This window comes from Pollicipes pollicipes, unplaced genomic scaffold, assembly GCF_011947565.3.
Source record: "Pollicipes pollicipes isolate AB1234 unplaced genomic scaffold, Ppol_2.1 Scaffold_4219;HRSCAF=4965_pilon_pilon_pilon, whole genome shotgun sequence".
NCBI classification, from domain to species: domain Eukaryota; kingdom Metazoa; phylum Arthropoda; class Thecostraca; order Pollicipedomorpha; family Pollicipedidae; genus Pollicipes; species Pollicipes pollicipes.
Window position 1 is genome coordinate 2,425,295 of NW_023596448.1, and position 21,319 is coordinate 2,446,613.

Here is a 21,319-nt window from a genome sequence, read left to right on the forward strand (position 1 = left end):
ACCCAGCGACCGGCGGCAGGCCACCGGCCCTCCAAGGTCAACTATCGATTACCATAGCCAGGCCGGTGGTTCCATCTCAGTGAGAGCCAGCAGTTGGGTCAGAAGGTGGGGGGGGGGGGGGGAGGGGAGGGGGGGGGAGGGTACGGTGGTGGGGTTCAGCGTCACGCACTGTCACGCTGATGGATTGCATGGTGCGTATGTTGCAAAAGCGGCTACATCGCACTATAAGTCACAGCAGAGAACACTCAGTCAAGGAATCTCACAGTAACGCATATGTTCACATGATAGCACGAATCCCACGGTAGTGGGCATTTCTGTGCAACAGCAGTGCTGCAATCTTTGCAAAGTGACAGTCTCACAGCGACGCAAGTCACGGAGACGGTGGCGTACATTGACGGAAATCATTTCAAAGCAGCCAATATAACCACCGCAGTACCAACGCGTACGTTGCACGAAGCAAAGCAAAAATGGACACGCGAGCTGTGCGTCTGACGGGGGGGGACTTGGCACTGACGGCTGGTGACCTCGCGCGGGCGCCTCGCTCTCCCGAACGGCAGCCGCCAACGCCACGTGTGACCGCGCGCCCCAGCATGCCTCTCTGTGGAGGGCAGCCCCGGCCAGGACCGGCGCTCATCAGCCACGCTTCAAGGGCCACGTCACGTCACGTCACGCTGGGTCACGCCGGCCCGACACGTCACGTCACCCTGGTCACCAGCACCCTGGTCATGCCACACCCGTTACGTCGTCACGCCAAGTCGCGTCACGACACTGGTCACGCCACGTCACGTCACGTCACGCTGGGTCACGCCGGGTTACGTCACGTCATAATACGTCACGTCACGTCGCGTCCGCCTCTTCACGTTACACCGCGTCACGTCACGTCACGCCGCATTAGCGGCGGCTCGAGATGTAGGTGACTCGGAGCCGACGAAGCGTCTTGGCGCTTGCACACCTGCTCCCCGGGAGTCGTGCATGGCACGGAGAGGCACAAGACCCCGCTCTGCCGGAAGCCCCGTCCCGTGTATTTCGCGCGCCCAGCTTGGCGGACGGCCTGTACGGGTTTAAACGTCCAACTTATCTCCTCTCTTCCTGCGATAGCCTTTTTAAAGCCTTGGGTGTGCTGTCCCCTGCCGCGCAAACCTGCATCGAGGATTTCAAGCCTTCAAGATGCATATCTTCACAGGGACGTAAATCCGAGGGTTACTGGTATGCCCCGTCCGGTTTGGAACAAGACAGGACCGTGATGGGACGGGGGCAGTACTTACGGGTCATATATGGACCGCGATGGAACAGGAGGCAGTACTTACGGGTCTTATACGGACAGGTGACGGAGAGAATGATGAATATCCCAGCTCCAATCAGAAAGTAAAGATGGGCTTCTTTCTGCCGAATCTGCAACATAGAGAATGAGACTCAAGCAGGTGAAATGAATCACCCGAACCGTGTGCTAGCTAAATATTTCACTGCCTAAATCAGGAAACACTTTAGGTGCCACGTTTGGCATGATTGGCATGGCGCGAAGCTAATGTTTTCATGGGACATCGGCTGGAAGACAGGCACTGCATGGGAGAATTCCATTGGGATATCAGTCGAAGAGAGTAAAATGAGAACCATCAACCGTATCGTCCCGGTTCTCAACGGGCTACCACGACATCGACGGCCGCGGTAATGACACTCGCCTGGCGAGCGTCGATTGAGAACGGCACAATGAATGACGTCACCACAGGACAGCTGCCACGCTGCCACTTCACCTCTCAGGCGCCCGCGCTCGCACGCAACGCGACACGAGCGCGCCGGCCGACGCGTGACATCCCAAGCTAAACGTTTACGCCTTGCTGCGGAACGGAGACGGAACGGAGAACGGAATCTGTCAAGTAGCGTCACCGTGCGCCGGACGCGCGGCTCATGACAGGAAACACGAGAGACCCGGCGTAGGGTCAAAGGTCCAGGGTCACATTGGCAGCAGCGCGAGCTCTGGCATGGTGAACATCGACGTTGAAAAGATGTCTGCCCTAATCGACGCGTCTGAATTGTGAAACGCCGGGGAGAGGTAGGAATCAAGTACAGATCTCGTCGGTCGGAAGGTCGTCTCATTGCGTGGAGAAGTCCAGCTGCGATAGTAGCTGGACTTCTCCACGCAATGATAGAAGTCCAGCTATATATATATATATATATATATATATATATATATATATTATATATATATCCAGCTATATATATCACGCAGGATAGAAGTCCAGCTACGATAGCCCCGCCCGTATTTGTTATCTCAGCCGAGGGGCGACAGACGTGGTGTCGAGGTGAGCAAATAAACGGAGATAAATGATGATTTGATCTTAAGGACCCGTCGACAGCGTTGGTTATATGGCGCACATGTAATGCGAAAAAGGAGAGGAGATAATAGCCGTTTTCATAAACATGCGTTGCACGAAACTTTTCGCCATGTCAAAATCTTTTAGAAATCGTGCTATGTGCGGTACGTGCTTTCGCAGAAGCCGATGTGACATTTTTTGTAGCAAGAGGTTGTTTTAGTTGCTTTAGGTAGACAAACGTGCGCTGTTTTGAAATAATTGCTCACCAATGCCAGCGATCATAAATATTTCAGCCCAATATCTCGACACAATAAACATGCTTTGCACTTACCATGCTGAAATAGACTGAGATTGTTTACGTTCGTTTCCAAGCTGACTGAAGAGAGCCATGCGCCTTAGCGCGGGCGCACGTCATCACGCCGGAGGCCACAGTCTCTCGTGTGGAGCGGGCACACGGGACCTCATAGCCTTGGCTGCCATTGGCTGTGTCATTAGCTGGTCATCAGCATGGCTCAGGCCGCTGCATTGTGTCACTGCAACGTTCACTGCCACACTGTAGTCATAAGCGGAGTCCTACATAGATTCATCGTGAAAGTCAATATCAAATTGGTTGGTTGTCATGCGGTTGGATTTGTGGCATGTGTGCGGGGGCTGCTTTCAATAGTTTTCAGTCATTAAAGTAATATACTGAAGGGCCCTGGATTCAGCCAGCGGCTGTTTCAAAGGGACACAAAGCCCCGTCCATTGTCAAGCTCCATATGCTATATAATGCGGCTCGCGACAGGCCCAGCAGCAGGCGGGTGGATTCCTGACAAGGTCCGGCAGCAGGCGGGTGGAATTCCTGACAGGCCCGACAGCAGGCAGTGCGAATTCCTGATAGGTTCATCAGCAGGCGGGTGGATTCCTGATAGGTCCAGCAGGCAGGCGGGTGGATTCCTGACAGGTCCGGCAGCAAGCGGGTGGATTCCTGACAGGCCCGACAGCAGGCAGGCGGATTCCTGATAGGTTCAGCGGCAGGCGGGTGGATTCCTGACAGGTCCGGCAGCAGGCGGATGGATTCCCACAGCTTGCGCAATTGCTAGCGGACCGACAGCCGGTTTGATGATCACAACGGAATTCTGTGGATGCTGGCACGAGCACATGCCGGTGGCCCCTGCTTCGGCCAGCAGAATGGTGGCATGCCACGATGCCGTGTGGGTCGGCAGGTTTCGTGTCTTCGCACAAGCCGGCGAGCGGGGCCATGACGATCCAGGCCAGGTGTTCTGTGAGGTTCACATCGCATACTGCCCACGAGAGCGGACGCCCGGATAAGAGCACGTGGGTCTCGCCGGGCCCTGTAGCCTGCACCCGCGCACGTGGGTCTCGCCAGGCCCCCTCAGCCTGTGCACGTGGGTCTCGCCGGGCCCCGTAGCCTGCGCCCGTGCACGGATCTAGCCGGGCTCCCGTAGCCTGTGCACGTGGTCTCGGCGGGCCCCGTAGCCTGTGCACGTGCACGTGGATTTAGCCGGGCCCCCGGAGCCTGTGCACGTGCACGTGGGTCTCGCCGGGCCCCCGTAGCCTGCATGAGTCTCGCCGGGCCCCCGAAGCCTGCACCCGTGCGCCATGCAGTGGAGGTGAAAGGCTTGCACGAATGCGTGCGATGCTTGGTAAACTGTGCATGTATACACAGTTCACAAGCGTGCATGCTATGTACGTCGGCGCTAAGTAGTTCTAATGAGACCCCCTGATGGCATCATAGCTTCGAATGTGAAGCGGCGATCGTAAACGTGGGACCAGCTCTGGCGCGCTAGTAGCATGAAAGCCAGTTGAAGTATATTAAAACGTCAACGACAGAAAAGAAACAGACTTGCTATATTTGCACGGTGTCCATGCCTGCAATGAAACCGTCATATAATACTATACAACTTGATGCATGTGGTCAAGTCTTTGATTAACGCGCCTCCCTAAAGAGTCGCCGCTCGCTGGTGCAGCCCTGGTAAAGGTCGTAGCCCTCTGTCTGCGCATGTGTGGAACTCTACGTCTTCTGGAAGGGACCTTACACCAACGTTTGTCCTCCTCTCCGCCCAATTAGGAGTTTCAACACCCAAAATCAGTTTTCATCATTGAGATTGGCTTGCATCACAAACAACGTTGAAACAGTGGATCCGTCCATATCCAACCTCAAAGCTGTTTTTATAATATTTCTTACATTTTACATCATGACGTTTGATTGCGTTTCTGCACGGCGCCGCTCACCGTCTGCAGGAATGAAGATGGAGACGGAAGCCGGAATCATCACCAGACCGGACAGGCAGTAGTTGAGGTACAACGTTGCCCTTCATCACCATGGTGCTGGCCGTTAAGCCGTAGTACAGGTAAGCCCACGATCGCCCTGCCGCCAGGTGAGCCTAGGTCAGGTTAGATCAGCCCAGGTCATGCGTGGACCTGGAGACAAGCGTCTGTTATTGACAATACACAGACCACACGAGCACACACTCCTTGCCCACGCGCGTCACCAGTTCACGACCTATGCATTCAGACATATTCGGCACTAAGAGTGACGACAGGTGCAACAGGGCCCTGGCGGAATCAGCGGCCAGTCTGCCCCCGCTGAAAAGCCCTGGCCCGGTCATGCGAGGTCAGGTCGGGTCAGGTCAGGGAAGGGCAGGACACGGCGGGGCAAGGCAACCTCACCCCGAGATAGATCGTGAACGAAGAGTGGATTGTCAGCAGACAGGAAATCTTTCATTTATGTGCGAGATCTTCTGTGGTGCAAGATGAAGAACACGTTCCGTGCATGTGCACTAAGGATGTTTTTAACGGACGCTGTGCACATTCTCCAGCTTGTCATGCTGTGGCTGTAGCAAGAAAAGTACAATACTACAGCCGCATTGCTAATACGCCACACCGCAAGGTGTCATCATTTGTCAAAAGGAGCCACACCATAAAATACATACATTCTGTTATGTAACCTTCCTTGGCTCAAACATGCAAGCAACATCGCTAGGCGTCCGAGTCGGTCATATCGCTTATCAGCATCGGAGATGCCATTCTTTCTCTGGGAGAGTTATCTGCCAACAGGGTGCGTCATCCAGCCTATCACAACTCACGACGGCCGTCTTCGCGGCATCTCCTTAAATCCGGGCTTCCCAAGAATGCAAGTCCGGCGACGTCCGATCCACAGCCGGCACGACACCAAGCCGAGGAAAGACCTCGGTCTGCCCGCGCTGTCCGCGCGCCGTCACCAGCTGCTGACCCCGACAAACATCTTTAAAGCTCGACGACGCACGGCCGTGGGGCAAAACTTCACTACAATAGTGTGTCAGAATGTTGAGACCTGCGCTTAAGTGAAAGCTTTTCGACAGGCAGCTCACGGTAGTGCCACGCAAACTTGACCACAACATGTGTCAGAATGTTGAAACTACGCTTCAGGAAGAGAGAGCAGAGAGAGAGAGAGAGAGAGAGAAGAGAGAGAGAGAGAGAGAGAGAGGAGAGAGAGAGAGAGAGAGAGAGAGAGAGAGGAGAGAGAGAGGAGAGGAGAGAGAGAGAGAGAGAGAGAGAGAGAGAGAGAGAGAGATGAGAGAGAGGAGAGAGAGAGAGAGGAGGAGAGAGAGGAGAGAGAGAGAAGAGAGAGGAGAGAGAGAGAGAGAGAGAGAGAGAGAGAGAGAGAGAGAGAGAGAGAGGGAGACGGGGTTTTAGGGATGATATCAGAAACACTGGGCGTCGCTTGTGACGGTGGTTTCCAATGTCACGAGCACGCAATAGTTCGCCAAAAAACTCTTCGGAATTGGCGTCTGAAAAACCCACCGTGACATTTCTGCACCGACAGGCGTTTCATGAGAGAAAATCAATCCGCTCTTTTCCCGAGTTTTGTACAGCTCACAACTTACGCCACTCATAAATGAGCCGAACAGTCTGCAACGCATAGCATGAAACATTTTTTGTTAACGAACAGAAAACTTGATGTTCCGGGTAAGGTTTCTTTAGTAACTCAAGTGCGTAAGTAAATGCATTCATTTGCCCTCCTCCTTTGGCCTTTCAGCCTGCACACGTGCCCGCCACATCGCACACGCCTCAGTCATGACGCCACGGGAACGTGGGCACACAACAAACCAGCCCCGATCGTTACGCGCCGCTCCTCGTCTGCGCTGCGCAATCAGTACAGCCCCGGTCGGATGATCGACATCCATCACATCTCACCCGAGGCAGCCCATTGGCGGCGTGGACTACAAGTGGACTACAAGTGGACTACAAGTGGACTACAAGTGGACTACCACTGCTGCGGAGACCCGCACCGAACGGGCTACGGTACGGGGACAGGTCCTGATGTTGATAAACAGGGCCTGATGGTGGCCACCGGCATCTGATGACGGTCAACAGTGCCTGATGTCGGTCAGCAGGGCCTGATGTCAGTCAGCAGGGCCTGATGTCGGTCAGCAGGCGTGGGTAGGTGTGGTGCTGGCCTGTCAGACTGCCGAGCCTCCACCCGCGGCCGGCCCGGCGGCGTCGCGTGCTGGTTAGGGTCGACAGGCAACGGCCGGCCGGTGTTAGCGTCGCGGTCTGCACGGCGCCTCTGACCACACTCTCTGCTGGCTCTGACGGGGTCTGCAGTGCGAGCGTGTGCAGACTACCCCTCTGAAACCCGTCAGCATTTGTTTATTCCGTAAATTATCGTGTGCGATGACTAGTCATGCCCCTCCCCCTCGCATGCCGTCGTGAGAGGGCTGGTGTTGGAGGGAAGGGGGGGGGGGGGTCCGCGCACGGGCACGCCTTGAATGGAACAGCGGACGCTGGGCTTCCGTACTCCGACAGACTGTTTGGCGGCGAGCGCATTATCTGCTGAGACGTGTCGTGCTCTGACCAACCGGCAACAAGAAAACAAGATACAACATGTGGGTCTGAGGATACTTACATCGCATGCGCGAAGCCATTTTTTGGCGGGGGGGGGGGGGGAGGCGACGAGCGCTCCATCCCGCCTTAACTGTGACGCATGGATTACACACATTCTGCGGTCGTTTTGTCACCGCATGCCTTATACGGCAAGCCTCGTGGTGAGAGACGGCAAGGTCGCGATTAAGGACGACTTTCCCGGCATAACACGATCCGTAAAAAGCCGTGCTATGTTTGGAAGGCGACCGACGGCGGAGGTGGCCCAAGGCTAGGAGATGAGACCATGGAAAGCTGGCGGGATCCGCTGCCAGTGTTTTCCTCATGGAAGCTGGATAGTACTAAGTGATTAAAAGCGAGGTGCGCCGACCACGCGACGTTGAGTCGCGATGGTATCTGGAGACAATGCACAAGGATCGCAGCTCCATACAACTGTGGCTCGAGCGGCTGCAACAACAAAACAATGGAAAACTTCACCTCCACTAATCTGGCTGTACCACGTGCAAATTTATTTTCGGAGTCGTGTTATTAAAACTGTACTGTGTTTATCACTAATCGTGAAAGGGTGTGAAACTTAATCATATGAAGCCAACAAGACAAAGCCAACAAATAAGCGGGCCTGCAATAAGGTCACGGCGTTCTGAGCGCGGCACGCGGTACATCGTCGCACGAATACCAGCAGACACACCGTTCCCGAGCCCGTCTGGCGTCACGAGATGGGCGTCCGGACCCTCGGCACATATCCGACTGCAGATACAGCTGTGCGATCATGAAGACCCAACAGCCAAGGTGGATTCCACTGGGTTCTTCATCCTCAAGTGAGAGAATGACCGGCAAGGTATGGTAAGGTCAGGCAAGGTCAACCCAGCTGAGCACCGCGCACACACAGGACATGCTATCAACGCGGCACCGTTGCTCGCCGGAGTAACAGCTCAACAGCCGGGGCGCAGTGCTAACGCTCGCTGTCAAGCGTCGGGGAGGGCCAGGGGAGCCGTGGCCGCGTGCGCGCCGGAGCGCAGTGTTAACGCCCGCTGTCAAGCGTCGGGGGAGGGCCAGGGGAGCCGTGGCCGCGTGCGCGCCGGAGCGCAGTGCTAACGCTTACTGTCAAGCGTCGGGGGAGGGCCAGGGGAGCCGTGGCCGCGTGCGCGGCGGGGCGCAGTGCTAACGCCCGCTGTCAAGCGTCGGGGAGGGCCAGGGGAGCAGTGGCCGCGTGCGCGCCGGAGCGCAGTGCTAACGCTTGCTGTCAAGCGTCGGGGGAGGGCCAGGGGAGCTGTGGCCGCGTGCGCGGCGGGGCGCAGTACTAACGCTTGCTGTCAAGCGTCGGGGCAGGGCCAGGGGAGCAGTGGCCGCGTGCGCGCCGGAGCGCAGTGCTAACGCTTGCTGTCAAGCGTCGGGGAGGGCCAGGGGAGCCGTGGTCGCGTGCGCGGCGGGGCGCAGTGCTAACGCTCGCTGTCAAGCGTCGGGGGAGGGCCAGGGGAGCCGTGGCCGCGTGCGCGCCGGAGCGCAGTGCTAACGCCCGCTGTCAAGCGTCGGGGGAGGGCCAGGGGAGCCGTCGCTGAGTGCGTGCCGGGGCGCAGTGCTAACGCCAGCTGTCAAGCGTCGGGGAGGGCCAGGGGAGCCGTGGTCGCGTGCGCGGCGGGGCGCAACGCATGGCCAGACCAAACACGGCGTGGTATTCGACAAAGCAAACAGTTCTTATGGCGTCGACCCTGGAATCTAAGCATGTAAAAAGGGCGGGTGCGAGTCGGTCTAGCAGGAGCGGCAGCACCAAACAACGCCTGGGTGTCGTCTGAGTCGCGCTGCCCGCCGGCACATTTAATACCGTGTCGTTCTAAAAGGTGCGGGGCATAGCCGTTATGCCGGTCGAAAATTAATCCTTTAACACCAAAGTGGGAACGAATATCTGCGAGGTAAAGTAAGCTCGATGGCGCATGCGGGCTGCCAGCCAGCCACACCGGGATCGTGCGGGCTGCCAGCCAGTCACACCGGGATCATGCGGGCTGCCAGCCAGTCACACTGGGATTACACGGGCTGCCAGCCAGTCACACCGAGACCTAGCGTTGAATCCTGTCGACACGCGAGTTGTGAAACTTGGCAGCAAGCAACCGGCTCATGTTGCCGCGTTCAATGGCGGACCGAAGCATGACGCAACCAGAGCCGCGTTCGTCCACCAAAGTCACCCCGATGGCCGCGACAGGACTGTCTGCGACAATCGCAGCGGCGCTACGGCACGGCGCCACCCGCGCAGGATCCAGGGCCCCACCGGCGCCGACTGTACCTGCTCCAACAGTTCGGAGACTGTTGGCAGTGCGCCGGCAAGCGCGAAATGTGTAAGTCAGGATCAAAAGAGATGGGCAGCGTTTGATCACCTGTCCTGTTCGACGGTTTCTGCTCTACACTGGTGTCATATGATCACGAAACGTCTCATGCCCCCGATCCGCAGCGGTGTCAAATGATCCCTGATCCACAATGTTAAGTCGCACGACCCTCGGGTGTCGTCTGTCACCTGATTAGCAGCGGTGTCAAATGATCCCTGATCCACAATGCTAAGTCGCACGACCCTCGGGTGTCGTCTGTCACATGATTAGCAGTGGCGTCAAATGATCCCTGATCCACAATGTTAAGTCGCGCGATCCTCGGGTGTCGTCTGTCACCTGATTAGCAGTGGCGTCAAATTACCCGGATTCTAAACGCTGTCGTATATTCCCCGAGCATCCGTGGTGTTGACTGGCCTTTGAGCTGTCGAGACGTCGTGTGACTACATATCTGCGGTGTTTTTGCATGATTCCTGGTCCGCAATCCCGGCACATCATATGATTCATAATATAAAATGGTATCGCGTCATCCTTGCGCGTTAAAGCCGCTACCCTCGTGGTTCAGTGGTGCTGCCGAATTTGCCACAGTGCCGCACACTCCCTGATCCTCAGCAATGTCGTGCACTCCCTGATCCTCAGTGATGTCGCACACTCCCTGATCCTCTGCAATGTCGCACACTCCCTGATCCTCAGTGATGTCGCACACTCTCTGATCCTCAGTGATGTCGCTCACGCCCTGATCCTCAGTGATGTCGCACACTCTCTGATCCTCAATGATGTCGCACACGCCCTGATCCTCAGTGATGTCACACACTCCCTGATCCTCAGTGATGTCGCACACTCTCTGATCCTCAGTGATGTCGCACACTCCCTGATCCTCAGTGATGCCACACACTCCCTGATCCTCAGTGATGTCGCACACTCCCTGATCCTCAGTGATGTGGCGCACTCCCTGATTCTCAGTGATGTCACACACTCCCTGATCCTCAGTGATGTCGCACACTCCCTGATCCTCAGTGATGTCGCACACTCCCTAATGCACAGCAGCCGATCTGCGGCGGTCGGCGCCCGGCCAACCCCTGCCATTATCAGCCTAAGTCAGACGCGCGCCTCGGAACCCGACAGTAACCTGCCCGTCCGTCCCCCCGTCCGGGCTCAGTCTGCTAAGTTTAGACTTGCCGAGTGCGACAGTGCGGCCGTGCGGCAGTGCGACACCCAGCAACACCACGAGAACGGAGCGCACCTCCGTGGCGGCAGCCGCGCGCACAGAGCTTGTTATGATGGGGTCGCGCTGCCAACACAATTCCAAGTATACATGAACTCACACTTAACCCTGTTTGGTTTGCTTTTCCGGAAGGGAATGATCAATAGGGAAATGTAACAGGAACAAAAATAATTCGTCTCAGAAAAAGTACTGAGATATATATTGAATGAAAACAAAACAAAAACAAAAACACTAAAAGACACCTGCCACTCCTTTTAGATAAGCGGTTCCGTATTACACCCCCCTCCTCCCCCCCCCCGCTCCTGTCGTCACTGCCGATGAGCAGCTCACCCTCATCACGATGTCAGTCGTGGCCTCTGAGCATCTGTCATGCATACCACTCGTTCTGTATCCTACAAATGCCCACGTGGGCGTGATATGTGGAAAGAGGGCGAGGAGAGGGGAACAAAATGTTATGGTGCGCATGCTTCGGCTAGATGTGCAGACCTCCCCCCCCCCCCTCGCCCTGGAGAGCTGGCTAGGCTTTACCCGTGACTGTACTGCCCGTGACTGTGGGGGGGGGGGGGGGGGGGCGGCGTGATGGCTGAAGCCTTTGGCTGTTCACATCAGGGAGGCGGCCCTCTGCGTCAGTGATTATGCCGTGTAGCACGTGGTGTGTGCACGGGTGTGATTCTCAAACGGTGTTTAGATAAGCCTCAGTCTGCATCGCAGGCCTAAGCCGCAGCAGGCCTAAGCCGCTGCTTGTGACCGCCAGGCGATGCCGCCAACGGTCATCACAAGCAGCCAATGGTTTTCTGGTCCTCGATCTGAGCAGCTTCCCTGTATGTTGAAGCCTGTGTGTTGAAACTGAATGCAGCATGATAAACTCATCTAGTAGAAATACTATTAAATACGGACTGTTCTCTACATGTACCACGACAAACCCCAGGGTACTAATACCGTTATGCATCATATTTTCTTGCCAGCTGGGTCTCACAGAGCTGTTAACGAATGAAAAGTTTAACGTCTGCAGCTGCAGGATGCTTGGCACATATCTACGGCGGCGAGTCGAGGTATTAGTGGGGCTCAACAGACTCCATGTCACTGGACTGGAATGAACGGAGTCATCTACAGCGACGAGTCGAGGTATGGGCGGGCCTCAACAGACTCCATGTCACTGGACTGGAATGAACGGAATCATCTACAGCGACGAGTCGAGGTATAGGTGGGCCTCAACAGACCCCATGTCACTGGACTGGAATGAACGGAGCCATCTACAGCGACGAGCAAGCCTGACTAGACGAACTCCTGTCGGCGGCCGGGCAGTGTCGCTCCGACGAACCGTCGATTTGTGATCAGAGCTGTCACGGATCACACGTCATCACACGGCCATCATGAATCACACGTCACATGATACCACAGATCACATTCACATGACCGATACGGATCACACGTCATCACTGACCGTCAGGGTGAACTCAAGCCGAGGCAAGCAACCGAGACTGTTAAGTTGTGTATTCTTAAAAACATTTTCATCATATTTCAGTGGCATGACCATGTTAGGAAATGACCTACGGTGATGCTTGGAATGAATGGCCTCATAGATCGGAGATTTCTGCAGGAGCCTTGCAGTCATTTTTGGAAAATGGCCCTCGGCACATACCGCTGTGAGACGATTTGTGGTGATTTCTGTGCGGTGACGGGGGGTATAGCCATTGGTGTAAAATATTGCCGAGACGGGTACAAGCCATGGTCAAAGCCACCCGATGAGCTTTGCTGGTGTTTGATGAATGGCCATGCATCAGTTACCGTCCTTTATCTACGCGAACCGCAGTCACGAAAAGCCAGAATCCATTTCGAATCACTTGACGTATCTGTCAGTAAATCTTCAGATCTGAGGAACTGAGCCTGCACATAGCTGGGGGTCGTGAAGTCAAAAGTAAACGAATTGATCGACACAACAGAGCTGACAGGCTCAAAGACTGACTCATATCGCCCTGCAAAATAACAACGTAGAAACTGTCGGCGGCTGTCACGACCCCGGTCAGACAGGGTCGTGACAGCCGCTCCGCTCAACGGTCAGACCATCCCGAACCACCGTCAGCTCGGCGAAACCAGCCTACAGCGTAAGGCGGCTATCCCAGGGGGCACTGGCCAGGACATAACCGTCATCATTGCTCACGGACACGTCAACAACATCGGAACGTGCGCCTAAAAAAAGGGGCTTTCACTTGTGCAGAAAAAGCTAGTGTTCTATTTGAGCACGGGCCCATGTTTGGGCCAAATCGAAAGCCTGGCACATGGTCGGAGCCAAACTTCCCCGCCAAGGTGGGGCGTCGTCCCCATGCCACGCGTAACGCTCGTACTCAGCACATCATGTCCGCCGCGTATTATGGTGCTGACAGGAGGCGCAGTGCGAAGCTTTGACGAGGATTTTGCGATGACATGTTGCTAGAAAGCAGCGACGAACAGGCCACTGAGCATTTGGCCGCAGTCAGCTTTATGAAAACAACAATTCATCCCCATCAACGTGCCGGCGCTTACCAGCTGAACGCCGCCCACGCCGAAAGATAAACCGTTTAGCGGCGCGAGCATTGCGCAGGGTTCGAACCCATCTGTGATTATTGGCGCCGAAACTACGGCCAGCGTAAATATTAGCGCCAAGGAGGGCCCTGCTGACGAAACCCACGGAGAACAAAAAACAGGTCGAGGGCGGGATCAAAGGAAAAGAGGCGTGTTCCAAACAAACGTCTAGACGTTGTCTGACGGCTGAGCTGCGGCATGCGAGAGTGGACGACGCAGTTGCTATTCGTCAATGGTAGCAGGCGTTTAGAACCGACTCTGACCATGGATTTGGGAAAGAAAACATCGCGGGTAGCAAGCACCTGCTTATTTAAAGCGGAGCCCCAGCTGGACTGAAGAAAACTGAACACACCGCTCATGTCGCCGTGATAATACACGCGATGGGAGATTGTTCTGGCTGTCACGAGCCTACCACGAGCTAGGTTGTTATTAGCAGTAGTCAAACTTTGTTGAAGCATGTAGCATGCAACGATCAAGTGCGTGCTAAGTGCTACCAGTTGGCGCGCTGTTGCTAATCAGAAGCGCACACATCGTTTAAAATTCGAATGCCGCTGCGTTAACATGAAAAACAGCTCGCCTTTGCTCGAGTTCGTTCACTACATCGGTTGCCCGAGTCCCCGGTCCGACAGCTCAGTTAGTTAGATCACTTGACTTGCAATCCAGCCACACGTCGCGGGGCGGGGCCGCGTCGCTTTAAGCGCTTGCTATTTGCCTTTGACTGTGTTGACCTCCGGCCGGTGGCAGCGGTCGCGCCAACAAGTGACGTGACGTCAGAGGACGAGCGGGAACGTGCCGAACATTGCAGTACGCTTAACTCTCCACACAGCTTTCAGCTGTTAATCTGGAATTTCACAATCGGATGGTAGAAGTCGGGGATCACCCAACAAGCGCTGCTTAGCATGAGCTCTGATTCCAGAATCCATTCATTCATTATTCCGGACTAAATCATTAAAATTCTCTTCTGACCACCTCAGAACTCATAGCGCGCTCTCGCCATCTTCCTCATTGTTTAGTCCTCGAGTTCCTAGTCCTCTCACTCTGGTCTCAGGCCCGCCTGCCCTTCCCTCTCCCGTGTTCTAGGTGGTGTCGCCTCCCTTCTCCCCCACCTGACCTCGCCTCTGGCCGCCTCTAACCTCCCAGCGTTTTCTCCTGGCCTCGCCCGTGCGCGCCCGATCCGCCGGCTTTGGGCACCCCACCAGCGCCCGGCCGCGTCATGAACTCCACCTCAGGCCGTACTGCAGGCGTCAATGAAGCCGGCGGCCGTGCCGCCCCACGGCCACCGTCGGCGGGCAGGCGCCGCCCGTGTTTGGCACCGCGCCCTCGGGGGGCGAGCACCATCAGCCCGGGGAGATGGCCCGCAGCCGGCCTCGACCTTGAGTGCTGACTGCTGGAGGCTGCTGTGAAAGGCAGACTCCTAGCCGCCGGTAACCAACCGTACTGTAGCCAGCTTCGTAAAGAGAGAATGCGTACACATATGGCGTAGGGGGTAATTTCACAAGGTTTTACCTCAACTCCGGTTGCATAGAGTAAATAGTACTTATTTACTTTAACGCCTAAGATTGTACAATTTACTGGGATATCTGGAGTGAGGAGTTACTCCGTACTTCACCAGGCATCCATCGGGTTTCATAAACGCAGCTGGTTTGGCCACGAAGTAGACATTTATTCTAAAACTGGCATGACATGCTCTGGCCGGCATTGGCCTTAGACTGAGCTATACGCGCCACACAGATGGGGAAACAATCTTGGCTCATCTGATCAAATTCGACAGCAGAAAACACCGTAAAGGATGTGAAAAATGACCTTAGGCAAATCGCAGATCACATACAGAGCTAGTACACATTTCTGTACTTTGGTTCCAGCACCTAGCACATCTAGCGCTGACTTTCCACGGGTGGTCGCCCCCCCCCCCCCCATCGCTAAAGGCATACAACCTGCACGCCAGGCGTTCGGTTCCGGCGGGTGAGCCTGTTGAAGGCACCAGCACGACCGTCTGCCCGGGTGGCAAGCGGGCCCCCTCATCATCTGGGAGGGCGCACGAGCCCAGCAGACAAATAAGCCAGCAAATCGGCAGAGAAGGCGCCGCTCAAGGATCCGTGGGTCACGCCGGCACCGGCTCACAACTAACAGCATTTATCCGATTTATGCTTCAAAGGGTACCGACCCGGCACGGGCCCGGCCAACAGATTCGTGGAAAGCACGCGTAAACGTGGCTGAAACCTGACCCGCCGGCGCGGTGGGATCCGCACTCCATGAACTCACGAACCTCTAGGGATCTGTTCATCCTCCTCGGGGTCTGTTCATCTGTGGCCAGGACAACAGCTTGATGCTATGCCATTTTTTGGCGGCATCTCTGGAGCTGTTCAAAGCATTAGATCATATAATTTTAGTCAGCTGCGTTCTGCACTCTTCATACCTGACTTTGAGGTTTATATTTTTACGATGACTGGTCGCTGACCTATCACGTCTCTTTGGGGGCTGTCAGAATGTCAAGTGATCATAAAGGGCTATCAAAAGCTAAATTACTGTAATTGCAACTTAACCTCGCTTCGAAAAATGTGGGGACTGCTTTTCAAGAAGTATATCTTTGTTATAACATCTCAGTTGTTCCATTGAACAGGCTTTGTTGCAATGACGTTGCGGAAGTCATGTTGTGTATTCTTAGATACATTGCTGAGATACTACGGCAAATATCAGTTTTCTAAAAACTTTGCACCCCTGTTGCAGAGTGCAACTGAGCGTTGGCGACCAATGCTCTTACCTGAGGCCTTGGTTGACTGGTTGCCGGCCCTATATGGACCAGGTGCTGGCGGTCTGTCGACCCCAGACTTACCTCCCGGCTCCGGGTTAAAAGGCGACATATTTTTTTCGAATGTTTGCCAAACTGCCAGATTGCGGGGCCGAACATTACCAGGTAAACTCTGTCTTTCTTATGGAAGCAGACAGCAAAACCGTTGGAACACATTGCTTACCCGGAAATCATATGCTTTCTCATTTTTCCCGGACAGTCTTAGCCTCTTTCTGGACCTCAGAAAAATGTTAATCGCTGGGTTCCTCTGTCCGAGACTGTACGTGCCCCTGACCTGTCATGCCGGAGTGTGTCGGTTTGTCTAAGCCAGCTGGTGGATATGGCAGTGCAGCTGGTGGATATGGGCAGGATGTGGGTGGATCTCATCGGTTAAAGGAAAGTGAGCAATCTAAGCATTTACAGCAAAACAGAGTGGGCAAAACATGTGAGATATTGCCAAAAATCGACCTCTGAGAAGAAAAAATGAACATATTTTAAGCCACCAAAAGCTGGGCTTTTGGAAGTCATGCTGTATATCTGTCACGCATCTCGACCGTTCCAACGAACCGTTCCGTTCACTCTGTATGGCACGGGGAAGGTGAGAAATCGGTGCCCCGCTGGCAATTCTTGGATCTTTGCTCACCAGATCTTCTTGTCCAGCAATGCTGAAGGTGTTCAGTGGATAAAACATGGCACTAACCAATGTTCATGCTCTGAGCTTCGCCAAACTCATTAAAAGCTAAGGCCACGTCAGGGGCAAAATCCGGCAGATTATGTGAACGCAATCCACAAATGAGCCACAACATGGACCATACAGCTGATAAATGTCAAATGTGATGTAAGAGCCAATCCAGGTGATGGACGACACGTCTGGGTAAGTCTTAAAAGCCGCCTAAAAAGGCTAGTAAGTCATCCATAGCGTACAAGTTCCGTCGTACAGAGAGATGTTAAGTATAAGATCACGAAAGTAAAGGTCATTGAAGGTGCAGGAATGCCCTCAGGTATCATCGTGTGGCCGCTTGGATGTACATGGTGATATACCTTGGTTTGCGTCAGCTTTACCTGGGGGATGTACGCAAAGCCACCCAAAGATAGCATAAAAGGGACTCCATCATGTCTGACACTGATCTGCGGGTCAGCGACACATGATCATGACAACGTGAGGGATGACGTAACATGACCTGAACGAAAGTTTCAAGCCAGACGTTTTGATCGTACACGAAAATACCGCATTGTTATTGATTTTCTACAGCATTACATCCAGTGTGAAATCGGCAGTGGGATGCTCGGGACCCACCTCTCCCACCCTGAGCCATGTGACAGAACAGGCGAACTTGGCGAAGCTGGAAGCCAGCGCGGACGACGCTGCGTTCGGGATGAACAGCGGCACGTTAGCCGGCATCCGGGAGGCCTTGACCGCCGCTGCGTGCTCCGTGACTGCCGGCAGGGGCGGGGATAAGTCGGATGAGCGGCGGGAGGCCGTCGGACCGGCTCTGCACCTACAGCGCCGAGCCCAGCTGCCCACCGTCCGCCGCAGCGCTCCCTGCTAGCCGGCTCTGCACGCTGGAGCTGCGTGCCGTCTTAGCGTGATGCTGGCGCCGCACCAGTATCAGCGTGGGTGCCGGTCTAGAGCCAGCACTCCTGCGCTGGTTCCGTGTACGAAATGCAAACCAACGGCATCGGCATGAGCAGAGTCACAGCATTCCCGTCAAATACACCGCTGCGATGGCGCCGGTGCGGGCTCAGTGACGACTTTCTCCACCGGTGGTGCGGTCTCAAAACCCGCACCTCTAATGCGCGGGGGCCACGGGCCTTCGCATGCATACAGAAGGTGGCTCACCGTCACACGAATTTTCATCGTTTATTGATAGCGCCGCATGGAGCATCAGCCCGCCCGCGTGGTACACTGGGGCTGACACCCCTCTCCACGTGTCACGGGACGTCAGCCCGCCCGCGTGGTACACTGGGGCTGACACCCCTCCCCCCGTGTCATGGAGCATCAGCCCGCCCGCGTGGTACACTGGGGATGACACCCCTCCCCCCGTGTCACGGGACGTCAGCCCGCCCGCGTGGTACACTAGGACTGACACCCCCTCCCACGTGTCATGGGGCGTCAGCCCGCCCGCGTGGTACACTGGGGCTGACACCCCTCTCCACGTGTCACGGGACGTCAGCCCGCCCGCGTGGTACACTGGGGCTGACACCCCCTCCCACGTGTCATGGAGCATCAGCCCGCCCGCGTGGTACACTGGGGCTGACACCCCTCCCCCGTGTCATGGGGCGTCAGCCCGCCCGCGTGGTACACTGGGGCTGACACCCCTCCCCCCGTGTCATGGGGCGTCAGCCCGCCCGCGTGGTACACTGGGAATGACACCCTTCTCCACGTGTCACGGGACGCCAGCCCGCCCGCGTGGTACACTAGGGCTGACACCCCTCCCCCCGTGTCATGGGGCGTCAGCCCACCCGCGTGGTACACTAGGACTGACACCCCTCCCCCCGTGTCATGGGGCGTCAGCCCGTCCGCGTGGTATACTAGGGCTGACACCCCTCCCACGTGTCATGGGGCGTCAGCCCGCCCGCGTGGTACACTAGGGCTGACACCCCTCCCCCGTGTCATGGGGCGTCAGACCGACCGCGTGGTACACTAGGGCTGACACCCCTCCCCCCGTGTCATGGGGCGTCAGACCGACCGCGTGGTACACTAGGGCTGACACTCTCTCCCCCCGTGTCATGGGGCGTCAGCCCGCCCGCGTGGTACACTAGGACTGACACCCCTCCCACGTGTCATGGGGCGTCAGCCCACCCGCGTAGGGCTGACACCCCCTCCTCCCGTGTCACAGTCCCACCATCGCTTTCATCGCAGCGGCTCTCTGTGTGCTCCTGGGATACAGATGGACAGACAATACTCCCGTGCTAAAAAGCCACGGTGTTTGCTACCTGACGTTCGAAAGATCCTGCGGCGCAAACAAGGAGATGAGCGTTACCTTTGTGCCATGGCTGGGTACAGGATCAAGCCTTGGGTGAGGTGGAGTGTAGGTTTCGCAACACCGCCAAGGTCAGAAAACTTCACATTAGCAGCGTCCAGAGAGAGCCATTCTTTCACAGTCTTCAGGGACACAATCCTCATCTTCCGGAACCAACAATCCATCTCTTTTAAGTCGGCGTTGTGGAGGCAGGCAAGACAAACTGCATACAAGTACAGGCCTTCGCGATAATCTGTTTCTTTTACCCACTCGTTACGCCAACCAGAAGCGGCTGTCCGCACCCACCCGCTAACCATTCCAAACCTCTTGTACCCACCCGCTAGCCATTCCAAACCCCTTGTACCCACCCGCTAGCCATTCCAAACCCCTTGTACCCACCCGTCGGCCGTTGCCTACCCGTTCGCATTTGTCCAACACATTGTTTCTATACCTTGGAAGCGTTTCAAAAGTTAACGTTCAAACTTCACTTTGAGTGTGATAATTACAATAATAGTCTGATTTTAAGTAATTACAACTACAAAAGCATGAACAGTAAATTGTGTAGAACGTATTGGCTCACGTTCTTGACATATTTCGTAATACCTTCGCGCTTCATTATATCGTTCGGCCTCCTACCCGCAATTATCTCCAACATCTGTCCGAAACCCAATCCGTTACTTATCCCATATGAGTACATATGTTTTGTTCCTGGTAAAGATCATCACAAACGTGTTGTAGTGCTGTATGTCACGGAAACTGGTTTCGTAGTCTTATCTCACTAAACTAAAGGCTGGGAAACGACACTTTATCTGACGAACTGCAGTGACACACCTCGGGTAACGGCTACATCTACCAGTGTTAACAAGCGCTCTGGCCCAGAGCTACGCACCAGTACCATTGTAAACACATCAAACCATCCGTCCCAGACAGCTGCTGACACGTGGCCCCGCTCAACACGGCGAATCGGGTCAGTCTGCGGGCACAGCCGTCCCGCTACACCGCTGACACAATGGCGAGATTGGGGTGTCACGCGCGCTGTACGACCAGCCGCCAACACCGAGCGGCCGCCTCCGCTCTGCTTATTTCCGGCTGGTGTGACCAGACCGGCATCCCGTCCATCACCCGTCGGGCCTGACCTGCAGTCCTCCGGTCGGCTGCGCGGGTCTGGCACCGTGGCCGCGCCAGTGAGGAACACTGATGGTGCGACCAGACCGGCACCCCGTCCATCACCCGTCGAGCCTGATCTGCAGTCCTCCGGTCGGCTGCGCGAGTCTGGCACCGTGGCCGTGCCAGTGAGGAACACTGACGGTTCGGCCCGGTCAGCCTGCTACAGAGTCTACTCGGGCGTCGGTGCCCCTATGTGCCGATAGCGTTTGATGCCCAGCGCCGGAACTGCGGTACAAGAATCGCTCGGGGTCGCTGGCAGCTTCACCGCGCCCGTCTAGCTCTGCGCGGCTCGCTGGCACGAGCCTCGGAAGATCGTCGACATACGAACGGCGGCTTATTGACAGACGCGGACGAGCTTGGACGAGCGCGGGCGAGCCGACGACTTCCGTCAACACACCGCCAATGTCAACAGCCGGGAGGGGCCCCTCAGGCCGTCTCGGCTCGTGAAACACGGCGCCGGGACCTCCCACGTGCGACATTAAACCTCTCTGGCGGTGGGAAAATGGACAGTTCGCAGCGCAGACCGCGTGTGCTTTGAGAGCCAGGACACAGCACGGACAGCTGTCACCGCTAGCGCGGGCCAGGCCGCCGTGCAAAAAGCGGAGCAAGAAAGAGCCGTGGCGTCCGAGCGATGGAAGACCCGGGCGCGCTGGGCCGACTCTCGACCTCACGCGGGGTACGGGGTCAGAGAACGGATCCTCTGCGGGGGCGCGGCCTGCTTGCCTCCGTGTGGAGCTTGGTTGGTGACATGTACGGTGTACGGTGCCGTACAGGCACGTGACGTACTATGATATGCTTGTCAGGATGAAATGATGCTCATTGCGTGTGAAAGATAAGTCATGACGGCCCTAGCTTAAGGACTCTGAAAGAAATCTCAAGAAACCTAACGGTAGATGAATATACCAGTTGTGTTACAGCCGTAAATCTTGATCCCCGAAATGGCTTTTGCTCTAAGCCAGTTCAAGTTCAACCTTGACATCTGCCACGAACCCCATCGTGTTTGCGTGCTTCCGAAGCCGCGCGTTTCTTCCTGATGCACTGACGTTTGCAGCGAAAGATCAGGGGATTCACCGGACTTGGCCAACATATGTTGCATTGGCAATGCGTGTGTTGCACTGAGG

General features: G+C 55.8%; 1 protein-coding gene across 1 annotated transcript in view; it reads right to left on the reverse strand.

The window, feature by feature from the left end:
* LOC119095666 (organic cation transporter-like protein) overlaps positions 1-21,319 on the reverse strand; it is a 75,474-nt gene that overhangs the window by 36,509 nt on the left and 17,646 nt on the right. The window lies entirely within an intron of this gene.